The 19,046-nt window shown below is 42.1% G+C and overlaps 1 protein-coding gene across 7 annotated transcripts in view; it reads left to right on the forward strand.

Moving 5' to 3' along the window:
- TP53INP2 (tumor protein p53 inducible nuclear protein 2) overlaps window positions 1-19,046 on the forward strand; it is a 106,374-nt gene that overhangs the window by 74,113 nt on the left and 13,215 nt on the right. Inside the window, exon 1 of one of the 7 annotated variants that reach the window (XM_075846006.1) lies at window positions 16,750-16,959. The exons of 4 other annotated variants lie outside the window; for them this stretch is intronic. The gene's annotated coding sequence lies outside the window, so the exon portion shown is untranslated. Of the gene's footprint in view, window positions 1-16,749; window positions 16,960-17,485; window positions 17,551-19,046 lie in introns of those variants that run through there. 2 more of the 7 variants (XM_075846007.1, XM_075846008.1) reach the window with 2 other exon arrangements.

A 19,046-nucleotide genomic window follows, 5' to 3' on the forward strand; every position in this document is an offset into this window, starting at 1 on the left:
CCCACATAGGATTTTCACTGAAAGCCCTTGGGTTCTCACGAGTGATACGAGTGCTTAGAGGCATGTAATAATAGTTTTTCTAGACAGGATGTTTTGCTTGTCTTTTATGTTTTTTTTTACATTTTTGTTAGGCTGATTTACTTTCTTGCAATATATACGGGGCATTTGAAGTAGAGAATTTATGTCATTTGTGTTAGGCTGGGCATCGCGGCGACTGGTCGGACCGGTTCACATTTGTTAGCAGGTCAAATCTTGTATTCCTTCCCGTTCTTGGATAATGGCTAATTTTACTATTGCTTCCCTGACCGTGAAGGGATTTAATGTTCCAGAGAAGAGGTTGCAGACCTTGTATTCCTTTCATAAACGTAAAACCCAGGTTCTCTGTTTGCAGGAAACCCACTTCCTCACTGACCTTATGCCGATAATTAAAAATAAATATTAAGCGACAGGCTATCATTGTAGTAATCCGAATGGTAAGTCTAGAGGGGTCTCTATATTTTTACATAAATCCTTCCAGGGTAAGGTGGTCGATTCCCTCATGGATGCGGAGGCAAGATATATTTTTCTTAAATGTGAATACGGTGATCGTATGGTTACGGTTGCCAATGTATATGCTCCTAATACTAAACAAGTCGCTTTTTTCCTTAAAATTTTAGATGAATTGAGTGCCTTTTCTTCAGGTACTCTGAATTTGTGTGGAGATTTTAATTTGGCCATTAACCCTTTAATTGATACTTCTTCAGGTCGGACATCATTGGCTTATCATAAGTTTAATAAATTGAGGAAGAGGCTCAGGGATATGCAAATATGTGATGCGTGGCGCTTATCTCATCCAGAGGATAGGGACTACTCTTTCTTTTCATTTGCACATAACTCCTACAGTAGATTTGATTATATTATGGTTCATCATAGTTTACTTTCTTTTGTACTTGATTCCTCTATAGCTGATGTGTTTTTATCGGATCATGCTCCGGTGTATTGCGCTCTCCGCTTTTCCCCACAAAGGCGTAGGGAATTCACCTGGCGTCTCAACGAATCTTTATTAAAGGATTCCTTGTGTATGTTGGAAATGAGGAAGTCGTTTGAGAATTTTCATGCGGATCATGCGCGTGACACGACTGATCCAGCAGTTAAATGGGAGGCTCTTAAATGTGTCCTTAGAGGAGTTCTGATTAAGCATGGTTCTTGTATTAAGAGGGAGCAGGGTGTACAGCTTAATACTCTTCTAACACAGTTACAGACTCTAGAATCTCAGCACAAGCAGACGTTACAGGAAATTACGCTTAGGGAGCTGACAAGAACGCGCCATGACATTCAGCTTCTCTTAGATAAGAAAGGTGCTAGGCTTTGTCAGGTTTGTTCGCGCTTTTATTATGAATGGGGTAATAAGGCGGGTAAGGCATTAGCAAGGGCGATGAGGGATAGGGCTACTATTTCCCTTATAACTTCCATTAGAAATGGGTCAGGGGATTTGGGATATAAGACGGAAGATATAGCATCATCCTTTTGTGCCTATTACTCCTCGTTATACAATTTACCCCCGCCACCTACCGGCAATGCCCCGCCAGAGCCGTTGATATCTTTGTCCGAATATATACAGGATACCGCACTGCCCACTCTGTCCCGAGAAGACGCTATGGCGTTGGATTCGCCTTTTACTAAGGAGGAGTTATCTCAGGTTATTAAAGCCCTGCCAGCAGGAAAGAGCCCTGGGCCTGATGGGTATACGGCGGTTTTTTACAAATCATTAGTGGAGGATCTGGTGCCACCATTGCTGTAGTCGTTTAACTCAATATCTGAACACACTAAATTTCCGGCTTCGTTTCTACAGGCTCATATCACAGTCATTCCGAAGGAGGGTAGGGATCCGCAACATTGTGCTAATTATTGACCTATCTCTCTCATAAATACTGATGCTAAGATGTATGCAAAGCTCATAGCAAATAGACTAGGTGGGTTCTTGGGGTCGCTGGTCCATCCGGATCAAGTGGGTTTTGTACCAAAGCGTGAAGCTTGGGATAATAAGCTCAAGACCTTCTCATTGATACACCAAGTCAAGCAGAATAGCATTCCTTGTATGCACTTGTCATTGGATGCTGACAAGGCCTTTGATCGGGTGGACTGGGGATTCTCGGAGGAGGCCTTGCATCGGATGGGGGTTGGTCGGTTGATGGCATACTGGTTCTTTATACGAAACCTCAAGCACGCATTAGGATCAATGGGTCATTGTCTGCTCCGTTTGTCATTGGGAATTGCACTAGGCAGGGTTGCCCACTCTCACCCTTGTTGTTCTCCTTAGTTATGGAACATTTATTGGTTTCAGTGAGGAACAATAGTGACATCCAGATGGGCGAGATGCAATTTAAAGTGTCGGCATTTGCGGACGATTTATTGTTTTATATCACACAACCACATTTATCATTGCCGTCTCTGCTGAAAACCGTACGAACCTATAGTTACTTTAGTAATTATAAGATGAATCTCTATAAGAGTGAGGCTATGAACATTTCTTTGCCGGAGGAGGAAGTTAGACAGTTGCAAAGTAATTATTCCTTCTCCTGGAATCATTCATTGAAATATTTGGGTGTGAAGATTCCAGTGGATCTTGCGGATTCCTACTCTCTCAATTTCTTACCTCTTCTTCAAGCTCTTCCAGTTGATTTGGCCAAATGGAAGAATAAGGATTTTTCATGGTTGGGGCGCATAAGTGCAGTTAAAATGAATGTTTTGCCGCGTTTGATGTATTTATCTCAGACGGTTCCGTGTGTACTTCCTAAGCAGTTTTTTCTGTTGTTGAGTAAGGCTTTGAACAGGTTTATCTGGAGTTCTAGACCCCCCAGGATTGCGAAGGCTACTCTTTGCAGGAGGAAGCGATGTGGGGGATTGAGTCTCCCCGACTGTCAATCCTATTATTTTTCTGCGGTGAGTGCTCGAATATTGGATGGGTTTCATCATAAATAGTCTAAGTTGTGGGTGATGTTAGAGGACTCCGTGGCAAAGGTGCTCCTAGTTTCTATACCCTGGCTCAGACTGCGATTTTATCCAGCTACTAAAAATGCTCAACTTCCTTTTGTGGCAAGACAGGTAGTTCTCCCGTTGAAAAGGTTTGGGGGGTTGGCGGTGGTGTTACCTCCGGATGGTCCATTGGTGTCGATCTCCAACAATGATGATTTCCCCCTGGGGTTAAGTGACAATTTTTTGTCCTATTCTTCTAGACCTTCTCCGTTGACCTTCCACCAGGTTTTGACGCCCCTGGGCCTTAAGTCTTTTGATATACTTGTGTCGGAGTCTGAAAGATTGATAATTAGACGCTGGGATTTTCTTAGGTTACAACATTTTTACAATAATAATTATAAGACGAAGCTGCGTCTGCATAGGGACTTGACTCCCCTGGAGCGCTTGTGTATTTCTTATGTTGCTTCGGTTAAGACTATATCTCTCATTTACAATCTTTTGCAAGACTTGAGTATTGATACTCTTCCATCCTTTGTGAAGGGGTGGGAGAGGGACCTGGCCTCTACCCCATCAGTGTCTGATTGGTCGAAAGCATTTGTCCTGTGTCATAAATTCTCTATTTTTTGTAAAGCCCAGGAGACTAATTATAAGATCTTATCCCGGTCGTATAGGGTTCCGACGCTGTTGCACACCTGTTATCCGGCGGTGCCTGATGAATGTTGGCATTGTAAGAGCAAAGGTGGTACGATGTTGCATATATGGTGGGAGTGTCCTTTAATACACGCATTTTGGTCTAGTGTAGTAGACCTGATTCGTAAAATTACGGGTCAGGTGTTGCCCAACTCTCCGGGGGTGTTGCTTCACTCCATGGTCCCTGGTTCACTTCAAACATATATGAAAACTCTGGTTAGCCTCCTTTTGATTGCAGCTCGAACGGTTATACCGCGGCTTTGGAAGACAGATTGTGCTCCAACGATTACGGAATGGTTCCAGGCAATATTACATCTGCAGAGAATGGAGGAGGCTACACCGCTTCATGATGGGTCATTTAGTAGGGCGAGTTTAGTTTGGAAGGAGTGGAAGGAGTTCTGTGAGTCTGATGAGTCTTATCGTATGCATAGGTCCCGACCCGGGTGGGGGGGGGGGGAGTAGGGATGGTGGATTGGCCCTCTTTAATGGGAATAGAGGGGGAGCTTGTCCGGGGAGGGGGGTCTGTTCGGGTGGGTTATGAAATATTAGCGGCTAGAGTTCTCTGGGTTTTGGTTTAGCTTCCATTTTCTATCCTCTCTCTGTGACGGTTTGATATACTCTTATTTTCCAGCTGTAATGTATTTCCTTACTCTACTGGGTCGGAGGTTTGCTGTACACTGTGAATTGAAAATGTGTATGCATAACTATTTTGTTTTAGATTGTTATTACTCTTCGCTGGGAGTGTATTTTTGCTACTTTGCGGTTTTCAAAATTCAAATGGGAAATGTCAAAATAAATAAAAGAATGTAGAAACATTTTTTATTTATTTATCCTTTGCTAATTCCATGGCACAAGCAGATATTTATTCTTCCCATGAATTATTTCTACCCTCTCCATTGCATCTTGTTTCTAAACATTAATTTTCCTCAGCCCGGACATTGTATAATGAAACGCACACGTTGCTTCCTCCTCTGTATCCTCCCCTATGTTTATATTTACTGACCAGCCTGTGGACATACTTGTGTAACAGGACATTCCTGGTCCTATTTATCTCACACAGGATATTTATCCCAACTGATCCATGTAACTTGAAGCTGCGTCTTTATACTTAGCTGTGCAGAAACTATGGGGGGTCACACAAACCTCATTTGTAATGGATAAACCGAGAGAAAGAGGGTGTAAAAAATAGGTGAAGGACTATTGCATATTTCCTCCTATAAAACAACCCCTAAACACCATCATTTTCTACTTGTTTTTGCGGTATTGTTTGCATGTTTGTCTCATCCATAAGGCTGCTCTATGGATAGTATATGGCTGTGGTTCTCTACGGATAGGATAAGGCTATGGACCTCTGTGGACATATCCATGTCCATAGCACAGCATGTAAACAAACTGCACACCCCCACCATCCCAGTCAAGATGAGGACACAATATTTACACCATCTATGTTGCTAAAGTGCGTCTTTAATATGGTTACCGTATTAAACCCTGGCCGGAAGCCATTGTGAAAGAATAGCATCAAAGTGTCAGGGTTTAGTTAAGGCTAGATTCACACGGGCGTTGCGTATCTCGGACGTGATTCACGTCCGAGGTGTATCCGTGCTCTGCGCTGCGGGACGCGATATCACGCATCCCCATAAACTAGAGTCTATAGAGGGATGCGTGAAGCGTTAAAAAATAGGACATGTCCTATTTTCTCACGGACAATTCACACGGTCCGTTGAAACAACGGCCGTGTGAACGGCCACATTAAATTATATAGCCGTTATTTCAACGGCCCTCACACGGATGTTTAACTTGTTTGTTTGAATTAGGCCTAAGTGTCAGTATGCAATGATGAATGAGAGAATATCAGTGGATTGATCTGTTGATGTCAATCAGTTCTTCTCTGTATAGGCTGTCAGTCACCATAGCCATTGCCTGAGGGCATAATATCAAATCGGTTATGCTTGTCATATGCCCTGCTATACTGTCCTATTATATTAAAAGCGTCATCCAGGATTAGAAAAATGGGTGTTTTTAAAAAAAATAAAAAATAAACAATGCCATTTTTGTCAACGGGATATGCCTGGTATTGCAGCTCAGCCCTGTTTAGTTGAATGGGGCTGAACTATAATACCAAAGTCCATGGACAATAGTATAGCATGGACAGTATTTCTGGAAAAGTCAAGATCACACAGTACTGATTGTGAGCGCCTCATGAATATGAACTTTGAATATACTTAAACCATATTTGAATTTCAGTTTGTTTTATGTTTGTCCAGTATAAAGTTCTGTCTACTTTTGCATGTTTTTGCTGATACACACAGGCCCGGATGTGAAACATATAAGACCTATCTGACATGACAGTACCTGCTTGTAAAATGCACCTCTAGATAGTGAGCGGTAGGGTTTGTATGAATGGACAGCAACCAGTCCTGATTATATTTGTCTTGCTGCACACTGCAATATGCTCAATATAGTAGTGCAAAAGAGTCCCGGACCCCACGGAGACAGTAATATTTCTGCATAATTTTGCTTGCTGTAAGGCCTGCAGATCTGCATTTCCCTTTATAGAGTTACACAGAGGAAATATTTGCCCAGGATCAAGGATAAGGCATTATGCACAGAAATCCAAGTACATCACTCATAGAAATATGTGGGCCCATGCTGTACCTTTGTGTGCCACCAATTCACATAGAGGCGTACATAGTTGGTTTTTTTTCTCATGGATTAATGAAGAATTTGTGAAAGACAAACGGGGACCTGCTTCATCAAACACTATTACATACATTCTCCCTAGGAACGTTGCCTGTCGGGGTAGAATATGGTACCTCACATAAGCACCATATGGCAATACATATAGTGCCTACACACACCATACGGGTCTGAATCTGTAGGAACTTCATGTGCCGCCATACAGAGTTTGTGCATGTGGCATTAACGTGCATTCGCTCTTAGTAGTCAAACAATGAGTTTTCTGCAGATGAATTTCCTAGTTTACTTTTCCTTTGCACCAGTTTTCATAAATCTCCCCCATTGTATTCTTATGTCACCGCTGAATTTCCAGGACGTGTAATCTGGTCATTTCTTGGTAATAGTTGGTACACTATGTTTATCAGCTGTTTCGTTTGATTTCACCTTTCACACACATATCTGAGTGATAAACCCTCTGGCGTGGTCACCTTGACCGCCTGTTACAGAAATACCTCACATCATAATAGCAGGCAATATAGATTATATAGTTGCATGCTTTCTTCCATATGTTACTGCTGAGTAAGATGTAACTGCCTGCAGGGGCGACCCTCCATGCGTCCTAATGAGTAGTTACTATAGGGAACACCCTGTTTTCCCGCAGAGCTTTCATTAAGCGAACCCACATTAGTCACAGTGGGATGAACCTGGTATATAACAATATTTAGGTACATAACCTGTGCTTTTCAAAGGCATTTGACATCAAGGAACTAAATGTATGCCAGAAAAACATTCCCCGTGCAACCATATCCCTGTTCACACATGTATTTGTGCATATTTTTGCTCATTTTATGCTCCGAAATACAGGTAAAAAAAACCTGCTTGATTTAAGCAATGCAATATGCTTTTTTATGAAGGCGTAATTAAATTACACGTAGAGTAAAAGAAGCGTCATGTAGATTCTTAAGTCCTGGTTCACACGTCATGTATTTGATGCGGATTTTGTGCCGAAATACACGTTAAAAAACGCTTGATCTAAGCTTGCTGTTGACATCAATGGGAAAGCCCGCCGTTCGTGCATATAACATGCTTTCTTTTATGCAAGTGTATTGAAATTACGCATCGTGTTAAAAAAAAAAAGCGTCATGTCATGTAAAGCGCGGCAAAAACGTTACTTTTGAGGCAGCTTTTGACTTGCATGCGCTTGTTCGCTGTGGTTTTCGCAGTGTTTTTCGGGTTTATTCTGCCTCCCATTGATTTCAATGGGAGGTCAGACCCAGAACCGCGGCAAGAAAGGACATGCCGCTTTTTTCCCCCACGAGTGGCTAAAAGCCGCCCGGGAAAACACATGCCTCTGGCTACCATTGAAATCAATAGGGGGCAATCTCAGCCGTTTTTTAGCGCCGATTCTGATGGGGTTTCTGCGTCAAAATTAGCACCAAAAAACTCTGTGTGAACAGGGCCTTAGTGTTGGTGTTTACGTGTCCACTAGAATTACAGCAGATCTTATATTTGGTGGTTATATGTTAATGTTGTGGTCCGGCCAGTAACCAGTATGATACTTATATCGTTTTGTTCTGTGTGCAAAGCTTTTTCTATTGACTGTCCTTTATTTTTCATTACTGGAGTGACCTTATTGATCAAGATAGACACACAGAAGATTATTTTATGCAATCTGAATGCATTTTTTTTTTTGAGGATTACTTGCATTGTATACAAAAGAAGCTATTGGCCCATATAAAATATAGACGTTTGGTGTATAAATTGCATTGAAAATTCAGCATAAATACTTGTTTTAGATCATATCCGCCACAAGATAGGTGTTAAATGTTATATCAGTGGGGGTCCGACCGCTAAGAAATAGAGGTGCATCTAGCCTAATAACCACACAATGTTTTCCTATGCATTTGAAACAAAGCTTGAGCCGGAAATCTTGATTTACTTACATGATTCATACTTCTTGTTCAAACATGACTGACAAGTCTAAAGAGTTCAAAAGATCAGAAATACTGATAAAAATAGAAACGTGCGGCAGGCAAACACAATATAGGGATGGGATAAGAAATATACTTACCGAACGCTTATTGTATATGAACGACTCTTGGACAGATGTCACATTCCTATAGAATGTACACATATGTGGGTGACGTGCAGCACCAACATGCCAGCTGAACGACATTGTAAACACATTGCATAACTGCATGGTTCGTATTTTTGTTATGTTGATCCACCGTATATGTGAAGCAGGTGGCGTGACAGTGAGAAGATATAGGGACAGATTAGGCCGTATAACTAAAAACATATGACTTGCATATGATTCCACTTTGTCTAATACGCTAAAAATAATTGCAGACAATAATATACTAGGGTGGAAGCAGCACAGGATTCATGGTGAGATAGGTAACACTACGGTAAATATAATGGAGTAGATGTGTAGATACACTTGAGCGTTCTGTCCAGGGAGAAGCTATTCTTATAACATGGGCTCTTCCGCACACTAGGGAACATCTTGAGGCCGCATCTAAACGGATGCCTGTTTTTCACCAGGGTTGCCTTCTAGATGGTAGCCCAAGTGGAGGCTGCAGCCCTCATATTGACAGTAATAAATTTTTAGTTAAAAAGGCGGACGAGGACCAGAGGCAACTGGTACAGATAAGTTGAGGTCCATTAACAAGATGCCATACGAGCGTGAAACAGGTACACAGACAAGCCAAGAGAATGTGAATAAGCCGCAACCAAAGTATTTATGGGTTATAGTAGCATCGGAGTTGGAAACAGACTGGAAGAGAAAGCCAAAACTGCTTCTGGGTGATCAAGTGGTTTATACAGGTGCCACTAGTCCCTGGTAACTGAACTGTGTTTTCCGTATCAGGGCAGGATATCTGAGGAATAGGTAAGTACTTCTGCCAGACCAGACTAAGGGCTCATGCACACAGCCGTATTACCACAATATTGTGCCAATGCAAATGTAAAGGGACCATAGTATACCTCCGTATGCCTCGGATTTCATTTGGAGGCATAGTTGTTTTTGTTTTTTTTTAAAGATAACCTATAAATCTTACAGAACAGAATATTTCCGTACATACGGCACCCGACGGAGCCTGTATCGGCCTATCAGCGCGCACAAAGTTTACGTGGCTCCATATTAGAGAGCCGTATGGTCTCCGCGCACTGCAGTACAGGCCCCATACACATGGCTCTGTTGCGTGAATAGGCTCTTGGGCTAGAGATATTCACCAGTCATAATGGCTTTTCATCCATAAGAAGAACCTGCATCTTCTGCATCCGTCTCCTCTGCCTAATTACCAGCCACTGATACACTGTCTCATTTTTACTTGAAAAAGGGGTTTTGTATCTTCAAAACATGCTGTACTTTGAGTCGTGGAAGTTTTGTCTCTGGAAGGTGTGATATTTTTACAGTGGATCCCATCCTAGTCCCCATCTCTAATCTACCTCATCACTGTCCCAGGCGAGGCTGGCACCTGACGCCCTGGGGATATCGACACTAGCAGCATCCTTCCTGTTACTATGCTCTGAAATAGTGCTGTTCCTATCCATGCACAACATTTAAAGGTGAGCCTCCTTTTTCCTGCTCAAGATAAAACGTTTATCTAAACCTGACGTACTCACCCTATATAGCGCCTTTTGTTCTCCTACTAGCCACTATATACTTCTTTACAAGCCAATACATGAGGGACAATAGCATAGAGCAACTATCAGGCACTTGTTGAACAGTTTGCCTAGAAACAAGGATGAATAATTCCTTAATGATAATGTTTGCTAAGCAGCAGGCCAAATATATTTGATCTATTGCTTAAAGCGCAACTAGCCTTTCAGGTGACTTTTCAGAATAAGCTGTCATATGTGTACATGAAGAATAACACAAAATCTGACACTTATATGACTTGTATATGGTATATTTTTAAGCAGTTTTCCCCTCTGCAGGCTTTAATGCTAATTCTCTGAGCTAGGGGGTGAAGTCTAACTGCTATTATGTTTTCTTTACACATAGAGATTGAGAAGCAGGGTGTTCTCTTCTCTATCTATCAAACATATAGAAGCTGCAGCAACAATGAAGAGATTGTACAGCAGTAATGAGCAGTGTAGCTGTGAAAGCAGCACTGGGGTGTGTTGTAACACTTACTAGGAACCTGTTGCAGCGTTTCTGTGTGTCTCTCTATCTCTCTCACTCTGCTCCCTATTCCCCCTCCCCTCTCTATAGACTTCTATGGTCAGTTATAACCTGATCCCTCAGTGAGCTGATAGTTTGTCTTGTCTTTAGTCAGAAAAAGCAGTAAATTCAGGGTGAGTGAACAGGAGGGGGAGAGGGGGCCCGATTGAATGAGAAAGCGGTGTTTTTCTGGAATAAGATATATTACAAAGTTTCTTATATTTGCTTGTACTATTGATTTATCAAAGTTTGTTGAAAGTTAGTGTACATTTAAAGTAGTTGTGCGCTTTAAACAGTCCCTTTTTCTTATTTAAAAATTTCCCCTGACGATAAGTTGATCACAGGGTACCCTGCTGCTGAGTTACCCCCAGAAATCAGCTGTAATGTGTGGGGGAAACCCACTAGCAACTGCTCAACATTGCAGAGACACTACAAGAGAAGTATTATACACTTCTCATTGAAATCAACATGTTGTCCATGTAATGCACAAATGTGCTGGGTCCTCCAGAGGGAAAGATGCTGTTGAAAGCGACACTGCATAATATGGGGACAGGTCCTTTCTACTTTTAGTCCAAATTGCTCAATATGTTTTTATAGACCCTAACAAAGAATACAGCGGACTCATAGTTATGAGTCCGCTGTATTCCAGTGGCGATCACTCCTCCGCCGCACTCACCAGTGATTGATGGCTGCAATGTATACATGCAGATACATGGCGGACATCAGTCACTGGTATATGTTGTGGGGTAGCACTCCCCTAAACCTACTATCATTCTACTGTGGTTTTTTTAGGCTCCATTAGCCGAACTGCACAAAGCTTTTTTTGTGCCGTTTTGACTAATAGTAGAGGGGACTTCTCCCTGTAATATGCTGTTTTTAAATACAGGCGCATATTCAGGTGACAGCTCAAATGCACTACTAGTGATAGCATGCATTCATACTTTTGATGGCTGTAGGTCCCCATTGCTAGAACATGGATTGTTAGGTAAGGCCCCATGCATGCGACCGTGCCTCTAATTACGGGCACAGCCGGCCGCGGACAGCCATCCGCATTTGTGGAAAGTGCTCCCAGCATAAAGTATGGGAGTACGGTCCGTAAAATAAAAAAATATGACATGTCCTATTTTTTACAGAAGATTTTTATGGCACGGACATCTTCCCGTAAATATACTGGAAGGTGTCCACCATCCACAGAAATGAATGGGTCCGCAATTACGGACGATTTTTACGGTCGTGTGCATGGGGCCTAAGTAATAGATTTTTTTGTTGTTGTTTTTCTCCCTGCTCGAGTGTCAGTAAGAAATGTGTGTCTGAACGATGACAAACTTAATGTAATCAATATTTTAATATGAAATAATCCAGTGGATTTCCAGAATGTCATAGAGAAGATGAGTGATTCACAACACACTGACTTGACAATTATAAAATCTAATTACAACACTGCCATACTGCAAAATAAGAGAATTAAATTGTACCTTTTAATAATAAGACACAAACATATCCTGTCACATGTTTAACCGATAAATACATGATGTATGCACGTGACAAAGACTGCTGCAGAGGTATTACTAGAATTAAGCTGGATTCACACACAGAGTTTAGGCTATGTTCACATCACGTATGTATGCTCCCGGCATCCACACTAAGGGTATTCACAGGGCTCCATTAGCCCAACGGAGTCCAAAATAGTGTCCTTATGGCCTCCGTTGGACCATTATATGTCGGTATACCGCAAAAAATATAAATATAAGGAATAGCGTAGCAGACCATGTTATTCTATAGAAAGGCATACAGCAGGGGTCAGCAACCTATGGCACTGGTGCCACAGCCGGCACGCGGGGCACGGTTTGCTTGAACACTTCCCTCTACCGGTGCCCAGTGCCGCTGTGTGCTTGGCAGCTCTAAACACAGGGAGAGAGATCGGTACCTCATTATGCGCTTGGCATTGCTGATCACCAGGTGAGAGAGCAGTGCTTCATTGTCTTTGTTGCTGAAGAACCCTTCGCAACCACACAAATACAGCACTACTCTTTCTCTCTCCTGGTGCTGCATGGAGTTCAGTAACAACTCTGTAAAAGAAGATTTAGCAAAAGTAGCTCTTTCTCCTGTGTGCACACCCCAAGCTGGTGTTCTGTAGCTCTGATCTCCTATGTGCACCCCACCCCCGAAGCTGGTGCTCAGTAGCCACAGTCTCTCCTATGTGCTCCCCCCCGCCAAGCTGGTGTTCAGCAGTCGCTCTCTCTTCTGTGTGCAGCACCCTACAGCTGGTGTTTAGTAGTCGTGGTTTTTCCTACGTGCACCCCCCCAAAGCTGGTGGTCAGTAGCCTCGTATGCGCCACAGATTAATCATCTTTTCAAAGAAAGTCAGGGACAAGGCTCACACTGAAATGTAAGTCTAATAAACTGTAAATAATCAGTTAGTATTATATAACTTTCATGTTTGCATGGCACACTTCAGCTTTGATTTTTTTTTATCGGCCCACCATACAAAAAGGTTGCCTACCCCTGGTATACAGTGAAACAATGTATAATGCATAGTATATATTTTCTTTTACAATCAGAGCCTATGGGCGTTGTATCCAACTGTATCACTGTAAGGCTGGGTTCACACGACCTATTTTCAGACGTAAATGAGGCGTATTATGCCTCGTTTTACGTCTGAAAATAGGGCTACAATACGTCGGCAAACATCTGCCCATTCATTTGAATGGGTTTGCCGACGTACTGTGCAGACGACCTGTCATTTACACGTCGTCGTTTGACAGCTGTCAAACGACGACGCGTAAAATGACTGCCTAGGCAAAGAAGTGCAGGACACTTCTTTGCAACGTAATTTTGAGCCGTTCTTCATTGAAGTCAATGAAGAGCAGCTCAAGATTTCCGAGCGTCAAAGATGCCTCGCATAATGCGAGGAGGAGCTTTTACGTCTGAAACTACGCAGCTGTTTTCTCCTGAAAACAGTCTGTCTTTTCAGACGAAAAAGGCACTTCTCGTGTGCACATACCCTAAAGCCTTTTTGTCAGAGGTATACGTCTCCCAACATACACCTCAGATGCAGGCTATAAATATATAAATGTGAGGTTTACACGTTTTAGGTGTAATTTTTTCTCCTTTTTTTTTTTTTTTTTGGGCCAGAAGTTACTATAAAATCTTTTGTCAAGTTTGACAGCCTAGATGCACAACATTTTGGTTGTGGTGTTTTTTCTTTTTTTTTCAAATATTCACAATGCTCTAGGAATAGCGTTTTTTCTGGAATTTTTCCTGCCGTTTTTTCCATAGGCTACTCTATAGGACTTCGAAAACGTCAATACAAAATGACACAAAAACGCATGAAAAAACACCATTAAAAATGCATGGCGTTTTTATACACGTTTTAAAGCGCTGAAAAAAAAATGTATGCCTGAAAGTGGTCTTATGGTTTCTGGAGGTAGACAATCCGAGCAGGGGGTTTTAGTACCCAGCCCCAGTACATAATGAAACATTGTTGGATTTCTATTTAATAACTAGTTATACAGTGGACATCTGCTCGGAGTCTTTGGTTTCTAGAATTTAGGATCTTCTTTTATTAGAGATTATTTATGATGTTTGTAAAATAAATGATGCTGATTCAGATACAATGTCAGTGTTATGAAAAAACTTCTGGACTGATATAAAGTAACTTCAAGGAAGTGTTTCATCATCCTTCATTATACAACTACTAGCTGCTCCTCACTTTTGGATGTAGGTTCTATGTGAAGGTCTGTGCAATATTATACAGGGTTTGGGAACTAACCGAAAATGTGCACGTTCATATAGTACAATGTAAGTGAATGTTATTTAGAAAACCCCTTTAACATGCTGCAGAAAAAAAAGATCTGTGTGGATTTGAGGACATGGAAATTACAATCTGCAGCATGCCATCTGTTGTGGATTTCATTGCCTGGTGAAAGCCATGACAAAATCTGCATGTAAATCGGCATTTTGGATTTTTCATGTTACGCTGCATAGAGAATCCGCAGCGTGAGACCCTTAGAATAAGGTCTGGTGGTGATCACATATGGTTCCATAAACTTTACTAATACAGCTACTTTGGTGCATTATGCTAGTTTCTAGTTATATGGCCTTGTTTACACCTTGTAGTTTTTTTTAAACTAAACTGGAAGTGGATCCTAAAATATAAAACTAAGATTTAGGGCTCATCCCCTGTACACAATACTTTGTACACAAACCCTATATAAGTCCTTATTATAGAGCTCTAGGGCCACTATATGGTGCCTCTCTAAGGCACTGTATTCTCCTATAGAAGCAACACTTTTTGGAGAGAATACCTACATAATATGACATGCCATGATATGTTACTCTGGGATACTCAGAGAATCTGTGAGAAAGAGCTTCTGTGTGCCTCAGTGTAAACTCAAAGGCCCACAGAGGTACAGTATGGTTCCATAGAATTCTAACAGCGCTATTGTGTCCGTATCACGTAGATCCATAATATGGCCATGCTCACAAGCCCTAATACTTCTCTCTTTTGGATTCAAATAAAAAACAAACTGCACTATGTGAACAATGAAATATGAAATTTCATATTACATCAATTGATTTTATAATAAAAGTTCTGCTATGATGGTAGTATTACTATAGTCTTCCAGAAAAAGCACCACACCTGTTCATGAGTTGTCAGCTCCGTTCCATTGAAGTGAATGGGGCTGAGCTGGGACACCACACAACCCATGGACAGTTGTGGATTTGTTTATGGAAGAAAGGAGCCATGTTTATATAATCCTGTATCGCTCTTTTAGCTCTTCTAAGCATGATTGTCTTATTCCGATGAGCTGGGTCTTCTCATCATTTGTCAGAAATAAGGCAACTTCAGTTTGGACATTTCACCTATAAGTGGCAGGGCAGCCTTGACTTGATCAAGGATATTTAGGTACTCCGCATTTAAAACGAAACACATGCGGTTTTTGATACCGTTTTAACAGCATAGTCAAAAGCGTCTTGAGGAAATTCACCCTAACGCGCAATAATTGCTTTATTTAGAACAATCCACAGATAATTTTTTTTGTACTGTCCAGTCAATTTATGACCTGACAATCGGTTGAGAAGGAAGTATAAGGACGAGGTAGATGGCTGCGCATAGGAAAGCAACGTCCATCACACCAATGATGAAACAAATTCTTAAATAAAGGAATTTTGGGCATTACAACAATCCTTGAGTGCGGGAATACTACATTATTATACACAGTCGAGTCACATAATTATGACCAGCAGCTAGTATCCAAAGTAACCGCTATGTGCAGCACGGACAGCAGGTAGAAGGACTGGGAGTGAATCAATAAGGTGCTGGTCGGTTGTCTCAGGTATCTGACTTCAGTGCGTCCCACATTTGGAGGGTGCATCGGGGTGGATCCATAGAGCGAAAAGAGAATCGAGGTGGTCCCGTACATAAGTATGATGCTAGGAGCCCGGCTCCCTGCAGTGTGTTCGGTCCGGAACTTGCGGACGAAATACGTCCGTCTATTACGGACGTAATGTGCTTGTGTGAATTCAGCCTTAGGCTACCACTTTCCCCATATTGTCACTAGAGGTAAGCAGTAGTCTTAAGTCAGTGACATTTATCACTATGACTACTGCCAGGATCTTTTAGCCCCTAGCGCTATCCTATTGAAGAATGGATGCCAGGGCTGAATATAGTTATCCACCCCCCCCCCCTGACATATCTAAGGTGATTGTCCCAACATCTATGAGCATAGTGTCATCAGCTTATCAGAGTTGTTAGCTCTACCTCGATTTAGTTATTTATTTTTTCTTGTCCTACTTCTCATTATATTTTCAGTGGTTCTAGAATGTATCAATATTATTATTCTTTATTTCCACAATACTACCCAGTAATCTAACAAAAAAGCAAGGACACCATGACAAATGTCTACTCTAGGCGTTACCAATAGGAGACAAATTATACCTGACAGATCGCATTGTATAAAAAAAGTATGTGAAGTCAGTGGTCTCCAACCTGTGGTAGTTCTGCCACAGGTTGATGACCGCTGAAGTAAATGCCCTTCCCCCACGTTCATCATTATATATATATATATATATATATATATATATATATATATATATATATATACTTTAGAGAACAGCAACCAGGCTTTGTACATGCAGGGTTGTCTATACCACAACTTTCTTTCAGCATAGAGGAGTATTCTCTCCCTTCTCCCACTGCTATGACGTCACCACAGTTTACACTCTAGTTCTCTCCTCCCGCCTGTCTCCTCCCTCCAGCAGTTTAAACCGCAGAACGTGACGTCACGGTGAGAGGCGGGGCAGTGGGTGACGTAGCTGTCAGCTGTTGAAGCCGTTCTAATGATTGAGCCGTGAGATGAGCCGGCAGAGCCTGTGCTGTATACAGTACTGTGCATATACCTCAACTGGCCTTCTGTATAGCGAGCTGGACATTGTTTGTCTGTATACACTGACTGCTGCACGGTAAGGTAAATGCTAAACCCTAGTTCTTGTTCTTCTTCTCCTCCTCCTCCTCAGTATACGATATTACAGCTCATATGTACTAATAGCCTATTGATGATAATAATAGAATTGATCATACCAGTGCACTAACACCTGAACTTTATTTACACTGCAGTCTGTATATAATTGTATGTATTGTGTTGATGACTCCCTCCAGCACTGCAAGGGTTAATCTGTGGCTTGCCAGGCGATGTTATGTATGTTTGGACAACAGGCTATGGCATTGCCGTGTGTGGAAGGGGGTAATGCTATTACCCCAGGGTTAGTTGTTACACCATGGTCTTCTCTATAGTCTCTTATTATTATTATATTTTTGCTGTATTTGTAGTATAGATGCTAGTATGCTTTACTATGACTACAGTGACAATTGATATTCATATGTTGTGCCAGGGCTGAGATGATGATGGGTTTTATTTTGTTACATCTCCCTTTTATTACAATATATACCCAGCTGTGATGTCACTGAACACCAGATGTTGTCATAGGTGACGATGGACAGAAAAGGATGGGGGAGGGGGAAGAGAGAGAATGACATCTTTGTGGCGACCCTGTATACGGTGTGTTTTGTGTGTGGCTGAATGCAGAGAACAAATGATATGAAATACTGAAGGCTGTTTTATCTTTGATTTTGCTGACCCCCTGCCTCTAATTGTCACACATTGTCATAATGACCACTACCCCTATAACCGTGGTATTGCATTTGCCCCTATGCTGCCCTGTGGCTGTCAGTGGACTCTCTCTCACATTTCCCTGTGGCTGCCCTATTGTGTGTTTACGTCCTGCTCCCTTCTTGCTTGTCCCTGTAGTTGATCGTCTTTCCTCCATCTGTACCTCTCCCTCCCCCTCTGCTTCTCTCCTCCTCCTTTATCCTCTCCTGGGGTGGGATCTTCTATGTCTCCCACTCCCCATCATGGTTATGAATCCCCCCCTCCCTCTGCAACTCCTGGTCCTCCTGGCAGGGAAGAGGTTAGCAGGTCATGATTTCCCAGTGCCATAGAGGACACTAATGTCCCTGGATCTTGGTAACCCATCCTCCCCTCCCTTCCTCCTTCCCAAGCTTGGCCTGTCAGTATGCAAATCTATAATCCGGGTCTGTTAAAAGCACAGGATGCATTATGCCGGGGGTGGGGGTGTCATCTGCAGGAGAAATCTGCTTGAAATTTCAATCCTTCTATGGAAATCTAAATTACTGTCAGGTGTCGTGTGTGGATCACAGCCCAAGCCTGACGCCCTGTATCGAATCTTGTGCTGTACTGGAAATGGATACTTTCTCCGGCTTCTGTCCCCTTGTGTAGTAAGGGGTTAATTGTATCTCCCCTAATGCTGCACCTTTTATGTAGATGATGAGATTACAGCCTGGGACATTTAATGAATTCAGAACGTTCATGGCAAATATTTAGGCCAGTTTTAATGACGTGCACTGATAGTTTAAGGTCAGTGTTTTTATATGATGCATATTTATCAGTAAACAGTTGACTAGGAAAAAGTTAGAGGAGGGGCTAAAATCAGTAGGTGGAGTCATAAAATATATCATAATAAACATCATGGTGTGTGGCAGATCTAGTGGGATCCCGTAGATTGCTGTAGACCGTATATACAGTTTGCACCAGCTATAAACCGGATCCACCTTTTTTATATTTCACATGGAAGAATCCCGTGACGTGGGTCTGATTTGCATATGACATTGAACGTCACGCTGTGTGTGCCTGTCCTCCACTGAACTTGCAGGATGTGCTGAGAATAACCCTGCTCCTCTAAATAAAGCTGTTTACCTGTCAAACCCTACTTTACTTGAGCGACGGACTTGACATTGTAGGGTTAACACTCGAGTCCATATGTCCTGCGGTGTCGTTAAATGACGCTCGTGTATTAGGACACCATTACTCAATCCGTATTGCAAGTTGGATCTTGTGTTCGGATGAAGTTTGTCTCGCTGGTCTTTATTTAGCCGCTTCTAGTTGTAGATCAGCATCAGCTAGGGGCTTCAAGCTGTCCTGGTTTATTTATGTTCTGCACATTTCTATCTGGTGGATATTGGTCTAGTGCACCCATA

The sequence above is a fragment of the Rhinoderma darwinii genome, chromosome 13 (genome assembly GCF_050947455.1).
Source record: "Rhinoderma darwinii isolate aRhiDar2 chromosome 13, aRhiDar2.hap1, whole genome shotgun sequence".
Classification (NCBI taxonomy): domain Eukaryota; kingdom Metazoa; phylum Chordata; class Amphibia; order Anura; family Rhinodermatidae; genus Rhinoderma; species Rhinoderma darwinii.